This window comes from Rhinolophus sinicus, linkage group LG03 (genome assembly GCF_036562045.2).
Source record: "Rhinolophus sinicus isolate RSC01 linkage group LG03, ASM3656204v1, whole genome shotgun sequence".
Taxonomy (NCBI): domain Eukaryota; kingdom Metazoa; phylum Chordata; class Mammalia; order Chiroptera; family Rhinolophidae; genus Rhinolophus; species Rhinolophus sinicus.
In genome coordinates, this window is record NC_133753.1 from 42345698 (window position 1) to 42357517 (window position 11820).

Genomic DNA, 11820 nt, shown 5'->3' on the forward strand with positions numbered 1-11820 from the left:
ACTGTCAGGGTATATTCACCAAGGCACTTCATAAAGGCCTTTTGATGATAAAGACTATGACGACGTCAGCCTGGGCTTAGGGAGAGGAAGAGGCCAAAAGCACTCCCACCCCACGCAGCCCAGGGGGCAAGTCTCTCAGCAACCACCTCCATGAGAGACTTGGACGGGTGAGGTAAAATATGGGCTATCAACCCACCTGGACGACTGCATGACCTCCGTTAAAAGTGATCATTGTGAAGATGACACAACAAGAGGGACAAAAGCTCAGGAGGCAATATTAAGTGAAAAAAAGCAGAATGTAAACTGTGTCCCAGCCCTGATTATAAGGGCTATAGAAATGTCAGTACATGTGGCGGGGCAGAAGCTGGGAGGAAACAGGAAAGTGAAGAGTTTCATTTGTTGAGGTGGGAGGATTTGCAGGAGATTTTTTCTCCCTTTGTGTTGATTTAGACTAGGGTTTCTCAATCTTCACACTATTGACATTTTTGGCCAGCTAATTCTTTGTTGTATGGGGTGGGGGCTGTCCTAGGCATTACTTAGCAGTATCTATGCCTCTCCCTGATGGATGCCAGTAGCCCACACGGTGCCCCCCTCCCAAGTTGTGACAACCAAAAATGTCTCCAGATATTGCCAATGTCCCCTGGGGGGTAAAATCTTCCCCATGAAGAACCACTGATTTAGATGAATGATGTTATAACCTTTGTAAGGTAAAATTTAAATGTGTAGATTAATTGAGGCAACTAATAATAACATCAGTAGTCATAATACAAATTAAGTCACCATTTCCAATCTTTTCCTTTGGTTTTCCAGGGCTGTGGGAGGAAAGGAAGGCTGAGAGAATTCCAACTTAGACCCTGTCTCTCACTTGGGTTGCCAACTTCTTAGTTTAAGAAAGGATCCTGATTCAAAGACACACACTGCAGAACATAACTGTACTATCTCCTGAGGTTCTGAGTCAAGAGGTCATATGAAATAGTGGAGAATGTAAGGGGTTATCAGAGTAAAGAGTCAAATGTGGGCCACTGATGTGCCATGTGACCTCGTGCTGGGTCACCCCTCTCAGGGCCTCAGAGTCCTCACCTATGAAACAGGAAGCATTAGCTAGCTGGATGGTCAGTACGTTCCCTTCTTAGTTCAATTCTGGGTTAAACTGGTCAACTGGGGGAGGAGGATAATGAAGTTGGTTCATGGTCCAGTGAAGAAATACTATTTGAATTAGATTCGGGTCTTAACTAATTAAAACAATTTGTTCCAGTTTTAGATTCACCATTCAATTCTGCTGACGCCCCGGCTTACAGTGGACAGGCTTCCCTAATGGGCAGCAGGAATCTTGGCTCGCAGCTGCCCACCCCACCAGGGCTGCCGGCAAGGAGGCAAGTGGGCCAACGGCCTTCAGCCATCTACCCACGTGAGGAGGGTCCACACACGTGAGGAGGGCGTGGGTTTGGCGCACACTCAGGAGACTCTCCAGCAAAACTATGGGTCTCTCATTCTACCTCTTACTTTTCTTTTTCTTCCTTTTTATTTTTCATTAAAACATTGGCTGCTTGTTAAAATGCAAAGAGTCCAGAAAGGAGCAATTGTTACTATTCACTCCTTCCCATGAATGAGTTTAGCAGATCCTGTGTTGCAGGAGACCTCATAACAAGGGTCCGGCAGAGCACTGGGCATGCAGGCGTGGTGGCCAGAGGGAGCAAGCAGGGTGGGGCTGCAGGACATCTCGGACATAGTGGACCACAAGTAGGCAGTGGACGGACAGGAGCCAGAGAGGAAGACCACCTACATTTTGCCCAGGGTGAGTCAGGATGTGACAACTGTCCTTCTCTTTGAGTCCCGCATTTTGGGAGTCAAGAGCGGATGCTGATAGTCAAAAGCCAGAAAACAGAGGGACTGAGAAATCCACAGACTGGACGTCTTGACCACACTTAAAAATCTGGCCCAGACCTGGGGAGGATAACTTACCACTAACGCCAGTGTTGGGTCCAGATTGGAAGAGCCTGCTTCCCTCTGAGCTGCTCTCCGGACGCCAGACATGAGAGGGAAGCCAGCTTGAACCATGCCACAGGGGGAGAATTTAAAACACCCCTCCCCCAAGAAGGACAGATGGATAAAGGATGGACGAAAGACAGGGAGTCCCTCTGTCCCAGTACAGTGATGTTCTGACCTGTCCCTCCCCTGCCGCACTTGAACCTCGGTTTATTTAGGCCACATTGCCAGGCTGAGCCCCTCTGAGTACAGGAAGACTCGTTCTCCCGTCTTCTTGCTCTAGCCTTAGCAAAGAACTTTGCATTGAGTTGATCTCAACAGCGCGCATGCTACATAAATCTAAACAAACGAAACATTTGAAAACAATTTCTATTCACACCCAGTTTGACCCCAAAAGGAAAATTGCAATCATTGCCGTAATGCTCTGTAGCTGGGCCTCACTCCTGAGCACCCCCAGGTTAGTAAGCACTGGCTTATTTGCACAGCGGAATTGATTTGTAGGCTTCCGCCTTGCATCCCTGCTTGCAGGCTGGGCAATTTAGAGTGAAATGAAATCAAATTGTGCACAGCCTATTATGTATAAGTGAGAACCCCCAGGCACCGGGGTAGAAGGGCACGTCAGCAGGTTTTCCTTTTAGTGCCTGCCATGGGCTTAGCTTCCATGAAAGACCCTGTGCACCTGCCAGCTGATGCCTGAAATTCCACCGCAACTATTTTAAACCCTTGGTTTTCCTAGCTATTAAACTGCAAATCACCTGGGGAAAATAATCGGGCATTCTGCTTGGTGACAAATAAGTGGATTTTGAATGAAGACGAAAGGGAGAGACAGAGTGAGGTAAGGAGGCCACAAGCACCCTCAGTATGGAAATCTGCATTTCCTGTCCAAATCTCATGGCATCCTCACAACCTTGTGAGGGAGAGCCTTCTATTGTCCCCATTTCATGGAAAAGGAAACTAAGGCCTGAGGAGGTTAAGGCATGTCTCCAAGATCCCAGAAATAGTGGGAGCAAAGCTAAAATCTAAGTGCAAACATCAGACTCGATTGCCCTAGCCTCTTGCATTATCATTGCCATCATTCAGAAGAGCTCTGCTGGAGATGAAACTCTCATCTCTTGGCCTGCAGGGTGATTTGGGATTGTCACATACTTCTCTGAGCCTCAGTTTCTTCTTTAAATTGGTGTTATGGGCTGAACTGTGTACCCCACAAAATTCACATGTTGAAGCCCTAATCTCCAGCACATCAGAATGTAACCATATTTGGAGATGGGGTCTTTAAAGTGGTGATTAAGTTAAAATGAAGCCACTAGGTGGGTCATGATCTAATCTGAATGGTGTCTCTCATAAGAAGAGGGAATTTGGATATTCAAGACACCAGGGCACGTGTGCCCAGACAGATGACCACATGAAGAAGCAAGAATGCAGCTGTCTGCAAGCCAAGGAGGTGACTTCATGAGAACCAACCTTGTCCGCACCTTGACCTTGAACTTCCAGATTCCAGAATGAGAGAAAATAAAGTCTGTTATTTAAGCCAGCCAGTATGAGGAATTTCGTTATGGCCGCCAGAGCTGACTAACGCACAAGTGGTGAGGTGAGGTTGGGTGACAAAGTTTCTAAGCCAGTACCTCTCAGACTTTCGCCTATAGATCACCTGGGGGTCTTACTGCAGTTGGGTGGGGCTGGGGTGAGAGCCTGCATTTCTGACAAGCTCCCAGGGCGTGTGGATGCTGCAGCCGTCTCTGGCTTCACAACTGAGGCTCCTGCCTCAGCATCGTGCCGCCCCCTCCCTAGAATCCAGTTCATCACAGAAGAGGAGGTTCCCTTTAGAAAAGAGGAACAAGATGAATCCAAAGACATGGGCATGGAAAGCCAGCACCGGAGCTAGAGACCAGCAAGGAGTCTAGTGAAACGCTGGGGGCGGAAGGCACGGAGAGAATGGGGAGGGAAGAGTGCAGTTCATGAACTGCTACATCGAGTTTTTTGTTTTTGTTTTTGTTTTTAGCAATAGAAAGTAAGCATATTTAATCTATGTGGGAACCCTGCCATACATGAGAGAGAGACCCCACATGCACGAGAGGTTCAGAGATAGAAAGGGGCATTGAGGCATATAAGACATCCTGAGCTAGGGATCGCTGCATCAATTTTAACCTGTCACTTAGTGAGTGTCTGCAGTGTGCCTGGCATTGGGTTGGATACTACGCCACTATCTCATGCAGGACCACGCTTAGTCCTGCTTAGTAGGAGAAAACACGTAGGTCCTCAGTTAAAAGAACATAACACATCACTTGCACACAACCTCCATGCAATTACTAGAACTGTAAATACACTGAATTAATAGCCAACCAGTCTTGGTATTAAGCAATTATAGGTAAATGCTAACTTAGAACATTGGTGTGATACTCTTTTAAAAATGACTGTCCACTATTCAGTCAAACATAAGGCTCCTTTTTGTACACGCAGCACAATATTTATAGAAAATGATGATAAATTTCTTCTGGCAAAACATATAAGATGGATAAAAAGTAATGAAACAAATTATCACTATCTAGGATGGAGGACTCCAAGCGTAGTCATCATTTAATGAACAATAAAGTGGGAAAAAAGATGTGAAGTGTCTTTAAAAAGTAAAGGTAGGGGGTACCAGAGTGAAAAGTCCCACTGAATGACCAGCACCATCCAGAGTGATGACCTACAGAAGAAGAAAGTGAGGAAGGTGAAACCATGGAGCATTCCATTAGTTTTACATTTGTTGTAAAAATGCAGTCTTTGATTTAAGGACTAGGAAAATGATTTCCCATTATAGGCACTGATTTAAAAATCTGTTGTGGGCAAGCATGTGGTAATAGTATCTATAACATGATTAGAAAGTCTGTGGTAGGCAGAATAATGGCCCCTAAAAATGTCCCCGTCCTAATTGCCAGAACCTGTGACTACATTAGGTTACACAGCACAAGGGAATTAGGGTCACATGTGAAATTAAAGTTGCTAATCAGCTAACCTTAAAATAGGGAGATTGTCTGTATTATCCAGATGGGCTCAATTAATCACAAGGGTCCTTACAAGTGGGAGGGGGAGGCAGAAGTAGAGAGGCAAAGGGAGATGTGACTATGGAAGAATGGTCAAGAGATGCAACATTGCTGGTTTTGAAGATGGATGCAGGGGCCAGGAGCCAAGGAATGCAGGTGGTCTCTGGAAGCCCGAAAAGGCAAAGAAACATCCACCCCTAGAGCCTCCACCAAGTTGATTTTAGCCTAGTGAGACCCATGTCAGACTCCTAACCTACAGAGTTGTAGGATAATAAACTTATCTTCTTTTGTAAGGCACCAAGTTTGTAGTAATTTGTTAAGGTAACAATGGAAAACTACTACAAGGTCAGGATGTGACAAAAACCCAAAAGCAGTCTTCAAGCTGGAAATGGCAGCACAGGATTTCAATTTCTTACTAGAGAAATCGATGACTTCCTTTTGGAACAATTCAAAGATTATGCAGGATAGTCTCTGAATCTTCTCCAATATGGGACATCTTGTTAAAATGCATAACAAATCTGACCATAAACTGTTCTTATTCACACAATGGGAATATCAAACAAACATTAAACACTTAGGTTTAATTTAGACAAGAGACAAGATGACTGGCAGAAATCAGTCAAACAAAGAGAAGGTCCTCGAATAGAGAGCAAATCCCATCTTTAGTGAAAAATGACATTGATTTTGAATCTGTTATGGGATGTTGTAAGCAAAAGCCTACAAAAAAAATCTAGGTTTGGCTATTTCACTTTTAAAGGGATTAAAAATACATATTACTTTAAGTGTGTGCAGGATTTCTAAACCAAAGGAGCCACATGTGAAATATGCAACAAAAATGACATTTGGATAAAATAAAATTAAAAAAAAAGTCTATGGACAATGAAAGAAAACATTCATGTACAAATAATCCTGAAGTTAATTTCTGTACAGATTATTGTTCTGGACATTGTAGAGACTGAGGTATAATTTTGACTAAGCAAAATACCACTATTTTCAATTTTCTTTATAATATCTTTTTTCCCTAAAGAAAAATAAATAAAACCAGTACTGTATGGATCTATTATTGTTTTGAGAGAGTGAAAACAGCTATATAAAAGATGGTGATTCATATGAAATTAAAATATTTTAATTTTCTTCTAAATTATAATTCTCATGCAACTTCATTACAATGTTTGAACTTGATATGTAAAATTTATAGTTCATTTCTCATTCTAAATGTAGCTTTAAGAATAGTTTTGATAATTCCACTTGCTGTGCCTCAGCAGAACTGAAAAGAAGCTCAGCAAAAGTTTTTTGCAATGAAATTCGTGAAAAAAAACAAGACTCAATGACTCAAGAATAGTGGTATAATCTGGCATCACTGTTAATAGAACACAAATTATGTGATAATGTTCATTACAACAATATAACTCATGATTTTGCTGAAATGAAGGCAAGAAAAATAAACTTTATGGAATAAACATGTAATAATTTATAAATGGTTTTTATTTTGCTACTTATCCAAACATCACTAATCCATCAACATTACATCCAGACATGTGCAATAATAATGAAATTTAGTTGTCTTTGATATTTTGCCAACTCTAGCCATATAAAATCAGAGCTTGACATATTGTTTTTGTTATTATGAAGGGATATTGTCAGTGTAAAATACCCATTTTATATAACTGTTTGCTAGCTTCATTTGTAACTTTTACATATTTAGTCATATGGTCTGTGGCCTCTATTTATTCTCCTGATTGAGACCCAACACATGTTAGGGGCAGACCTTGTTTCTCTTGATCATCAGGAGAGTTCTGCAACATAGGAACTGTCAAGCCCATTTTACAGATGAAGAAATTGAAACTCAGTGAGATGATGTTTCCAAGGCCATAATTAACAGCTGAACCAAGACGCAGCCCTGAGTCTGTGGGCTTGCAAAGCCATGCATGCCTCACTGCACCTGGCCTAGTGGAACTAGGGATTGCTACAAACATTTTATGAAAATGTTAAGTGTTATCAAAGTTGTCAGAATGAAGAGATCACTGGACTCAGTGATCAAGGAAGGACCTGGAAGAATAGCTAAGGGACTTCTGGACCTGGCAAAATGATGGTCTATTAGATGTCATACAGGAGGCTTCTGACTAAAACAATTAAAATGCTAGAAGTCTGCATCATATACTGGATAAATGTGTCAGCAAGATAGCACAAAAGCAAGGAAGTCACAAAGCCTCCAAACATAGGAAAGCCAGAAACCCTGTGAGGTAAGTTGCTTTCATCATCAGAGTTTCTGCTGGCAGACTTTGTAAATAAGAGATGAAACCCAAGGCCCATCAAAGGCAGAGAATCTAACAGGAGACCAATTAGAAGACCTAGCCTCACCAATAAGGCTAGGATTCTAAAGATAAGTGAATGTGGAAAAAATCCCACCAGGTAGAAGCAGACAATGAGGAAAGTTGTCTCTCTGAAAAAAATCTCTCCCAAGAATCCAGAATCAACAGCTCATTTTCATATAGGTTTATGATCCAAATCTACACTGTCTATGTGGTCCAAGAAATCTCAAGTGGAAAAATAAAGTGGTTACAAATAGAGGTCAAAGTTTTGTAGCGTCCTTATGTAAGTAACAAAAACAAATGCATATCCTCTCTGAAGGATTTCTACTTCAATACAAGCATGCATACACCTGGAAACAAAACACCATGAATAAGAAACAGCAAAAACAGTACATGGCAGAAAGCGAGCTCAAAGAACAGATAATGAAATATAAAATAAGTTGCACAATATGTTTAAAGAAAAAGCTTAAAAATATTAACAAGAGACACAGATTTGAAAAGAACCTAATATAACTTTGAGAAATTAAAATAATTGAAATAAAAAGTAATTGAAAGGATAAATAGCAAACTAGACCTAGCTAAAGAGAAAATTAGTCAACTAAAAGAAAATCCCCCCAAAAGTATCCAGAATGCAGTCCAGGGAGATTAAGAGATAGAAAACATAAAAATCAAGTAAGAGACACGGAGAACATTTCTCCAGAAGGAGAAAACACAATGGTCTTCACGTGATATTTGAAGTGATAACTGATAAGCTTCCAGAATTGTTGAAAGTCACCAGTTCTCAGATCCAAAAAGTTAAGTTGGATAGTGTAGAGGCAGTTGGTGCTCACTAAATATTCCATGTGCTTTCCTGAATTTCTCAGACGTTCTTGCAGTTAGGTTGGGGCCATGTGTCTCTTTCTGGTTAATGTTCCTCCTAGGTCAGGGGAGTTAAAAGCAGTATGCCTTTTTGTAGTAGATATCACAATGCACTTAGGAGGGAAATCTTCCCTCCTTCAGAACTAAGCCACTCATCCCTCTATGGGAATTGCTTTTTGGTCACAGGCTACTACCTTGACCACGTTATACTCTCTGCCCAGGGGCAGCACACATCCACTGATGATGGATACAAACTCCTGGCCTTCTTTTCTCATTCAGGACAACTCTGATGGGCTAGTCCCATTCCAGAGCACTCTGTGTGATTGGTTGAGGCCTCTGATGCAACTTCTCCTTCTACCCAATCCTGCTTCCCTCATTTCCTTACAGGTGTTGTTCCTGAGAATTCACCCTGATAAACTTCCTGCAAACAAATCTTTGGTTCAGACTCTGTTTCTGGGGAACCCAATCTAAGACATGGCTCTTTCTTCCCCTTCTGTGGCAAACCAGGAGGCCATATATTTCCCTTGGTGCAGCTACAAGATGGTAGATCTTCCATTTGCCTGGGTGCCTCACAGTTTCCCACTGAGCATTTAGCTATGTAATGTGAGTGTGAAATAAACCGTTTCTATGTTAAGTCATTGAGCTATCCGGAGGAATTTTAAAGCCTAACGTTTTTTGCCTAGTACAGTTATTCATGTTAAAATAGCTGGAATAGCCACTAAACTAATAACTATAGGTCACATTTCTATATATTAAATATAGGTCATAATTATAAAATAAATGGAGGGTAAAATAAAATATTAAAAGAAAAATAGAAAACAAGAATGTAAAACTCAATCCAATGAAAGCAAGAAAGGACAGCACAACTAAACAGAGAAAACAGGACAAATGGAAAGCATATAAGATGATCAAAATAAATGCAAACATATCAATAATCATTATAAATATAAACAGTTGAAACTGTCCAGTTAAATAACAAATATTGTTAAACTAGATAAAATCCAACTGTGTGCCATTTACATGAGACACAGTTAAAATATAAAGACAGGGAGGGATTAAAAGTCAAAGAAAGGAAATAAACAAACCAGATAAATAAGAAAAACAGCAAAGCTGGAGTGCCTATATGACTAATAGACATAGTCTAAGACAAAAAGAATTCCTAAATATAAATAGAATCACTACAATATCACAATAAGTTTACTTCACCGGGAAGATATAACAATTATAAACTTGAATATACCTAAAAAAAACATACGCTCTAATACACAAAGCAAAAATTTATTTATTTATAAGGAGTAATCACAAATCTGCCATCATGGTGGGAGATTTTTACATCTCAATTATGGTAGATTAAGCAGAACAAAATTAGTAATAATATAAAAATATTTGTTTTTATGGGACATATATGGAATACTGCCACCAATAATTGGAGATTATACATCATTTTCAGGTACACTCAGAAGATTTATCAAAATTGATCATGAGCTACGTCACAAAGCTAGTCTGAACGAATTTCAAGGATTGAAATAATACAGAGGACATTCTCAGATCACAGTCAATTAACTTAAGTCAATAACATAAAATAGTACAGTGGTTCCTCAAACACTTAAAAATAGAAATACCAAATGATCCAGCAATTCCACTTGTGGATATATACCCAAAAGAATTGAAAGAAGGGTCTCAAAGATATATTTGCACACCATGTTCATAGCAGTATTAGTCACGATAGCTAAAACACAGAGGCAACCCAGTGTCCATCGATAGAGGAACAGATAAACAAAATGTGGTCTATACATATAATGGAATATCATTCAGCCTCAAAAAGGGAGTAAATTCTGACATATGCTACAACATGAATGAAACTTGAGGACATTATGCTAAGTGAAATAAATAAGCCAATCACAAAAGGACAAATACTGTTTGATTCCACTTATATGAGGTACTAGAGTAGTCAAAAATCATAAACACAGAAGTATCATGGTGGTGGTCAGAGACTGAGGAGAAGGGGAAATGGGGAGTTATTGTTTAATGGAGAGTTTCAGTTTTTCAAAACAAAAAGAATTATAGAGATGAATGGTGGTGATGGTTGCAGAACAATGTGAATATATTTAATACCACTGAACTGTGTACTTAAAAATGATTTAGATGGTAAATTTTACATTAAGTATGTTTTACCACAATTAAAAAAAAAAAGTTAAGCATAGAGTTACCACATGACCCAACAATTCCGCTCCTAGGTGTGTACCTAAGTGAACTGAAAATATGTCCACATAAAAACTTGTACACATATGTATATAGAAGCATCATTCATAATATCCAAAAAATTGAATCAACTCATGTGTCCATCAACTGATGAATGAATAAACAAACTATGATATATCTATACAACGCAATATTATTCAACCATAAAAAATGCAGCAGTAATACATGCTATAGAATAGATGAACCTTGAAAACATTTTGCTAAGCAAAAGAAGGCATTCACAAAGGCCACCTATTGTATGATCTGGTTAGTATAAAATATCCCAAATAGGCAAATATATAGAGACAGAAAGTAAATTAGTGGTTGCTATAGGCCTGGGAGCACAGGGAGTGGGAAATGTCTGCCAATTGGTACCGTTTCTTTCTAAGATTGTAAAAATGTTCTAAAACTGATTGTGGGGATAGTTTCGTGCAATGTACTTTGTGTATGTAAACATATTAAAACCTACTGAACTGTATACTTCTAAAGGGTGGATTTTATGGTATGTGAATTATATCTCAACAAAGCTGTTATAAAAAAATTTTCCACAAAGAAAATTCAGCTGTAGGATTGAGTGATTCCCTGCACAATTTCACATGTGCCATTCATGTAGACGAAAGGGTAAATGGTGCTCCGTGAGAGTGGGCAATGTGGTGGCCCTGCTCAGACATTTTACAGGTAAATTCTACCAAACGTTCAGTACCAAATATACTTCTAATTGTATACAAATTTTTCCGTAGAATAAATAGGCAACACTCTCCAACTCATTTGTGGTTGGCATAATCTTAATCCCAAATCCAGGCAAGGGCAGTATAAGAAGGAAAAATTAGAGGCCAACTCATTAAATAGATTTAAGGACCTAAACAAATATTAGCTAATGGATTCCAGGAATAGATTAAAAAGATATTACATCATGACCAAGTTGTACTAAAATGTAAGGTTGGTATAACATTTGTAATCCATCAATGTAATTCACCACATTAATAATTTAAATGAATCCTGTACGACCACCTCAAAGATATATTGATAGAAAAAAAAAGTTCTGTACAATTCATTCCTAATTAAAGCAAAAAAAAAAAAAAAAAATCCTAGGAAACTAGGGATAGAGAAAATATCCTTAACCTGATAAAGATTATTTACAAATACACACACACACACACACACACACACACACACACACATTTTCTCTCTGTCTCTCTGTCTCTGCCTCTCTCTGCTCACACCCATACACACAGGGAGAGCTAATATTATACTAAATGATGAAATGTTGCAAGTATTCCTTTTGATTAAAATCTAGAACAATACCAGTATCACCACTGCTATTGCATGTTAATAAGCTTCCAGTTGATTCTGATGGTGGGGATCTAAGCACCCGCTTTGAGAAATCCTGGGCTGGAGAA

The 11820-nt window shown here is 39.6% G+C and overlaps 1 protein-coding gene across 5 annotated transcripts in view; it reads right to left on the reverse strand.

Annotated features, from left to right (window-relative positions):
- The window catches only part of PAQR5 (progestin and adipoQ receptor family member 5), a 65282-nt gene that overhangs the window by 24540 nt on the left and 28922 nt on the right, over window positions 1-11820 (reverse strand). The window lies entirely within an intron of this gene.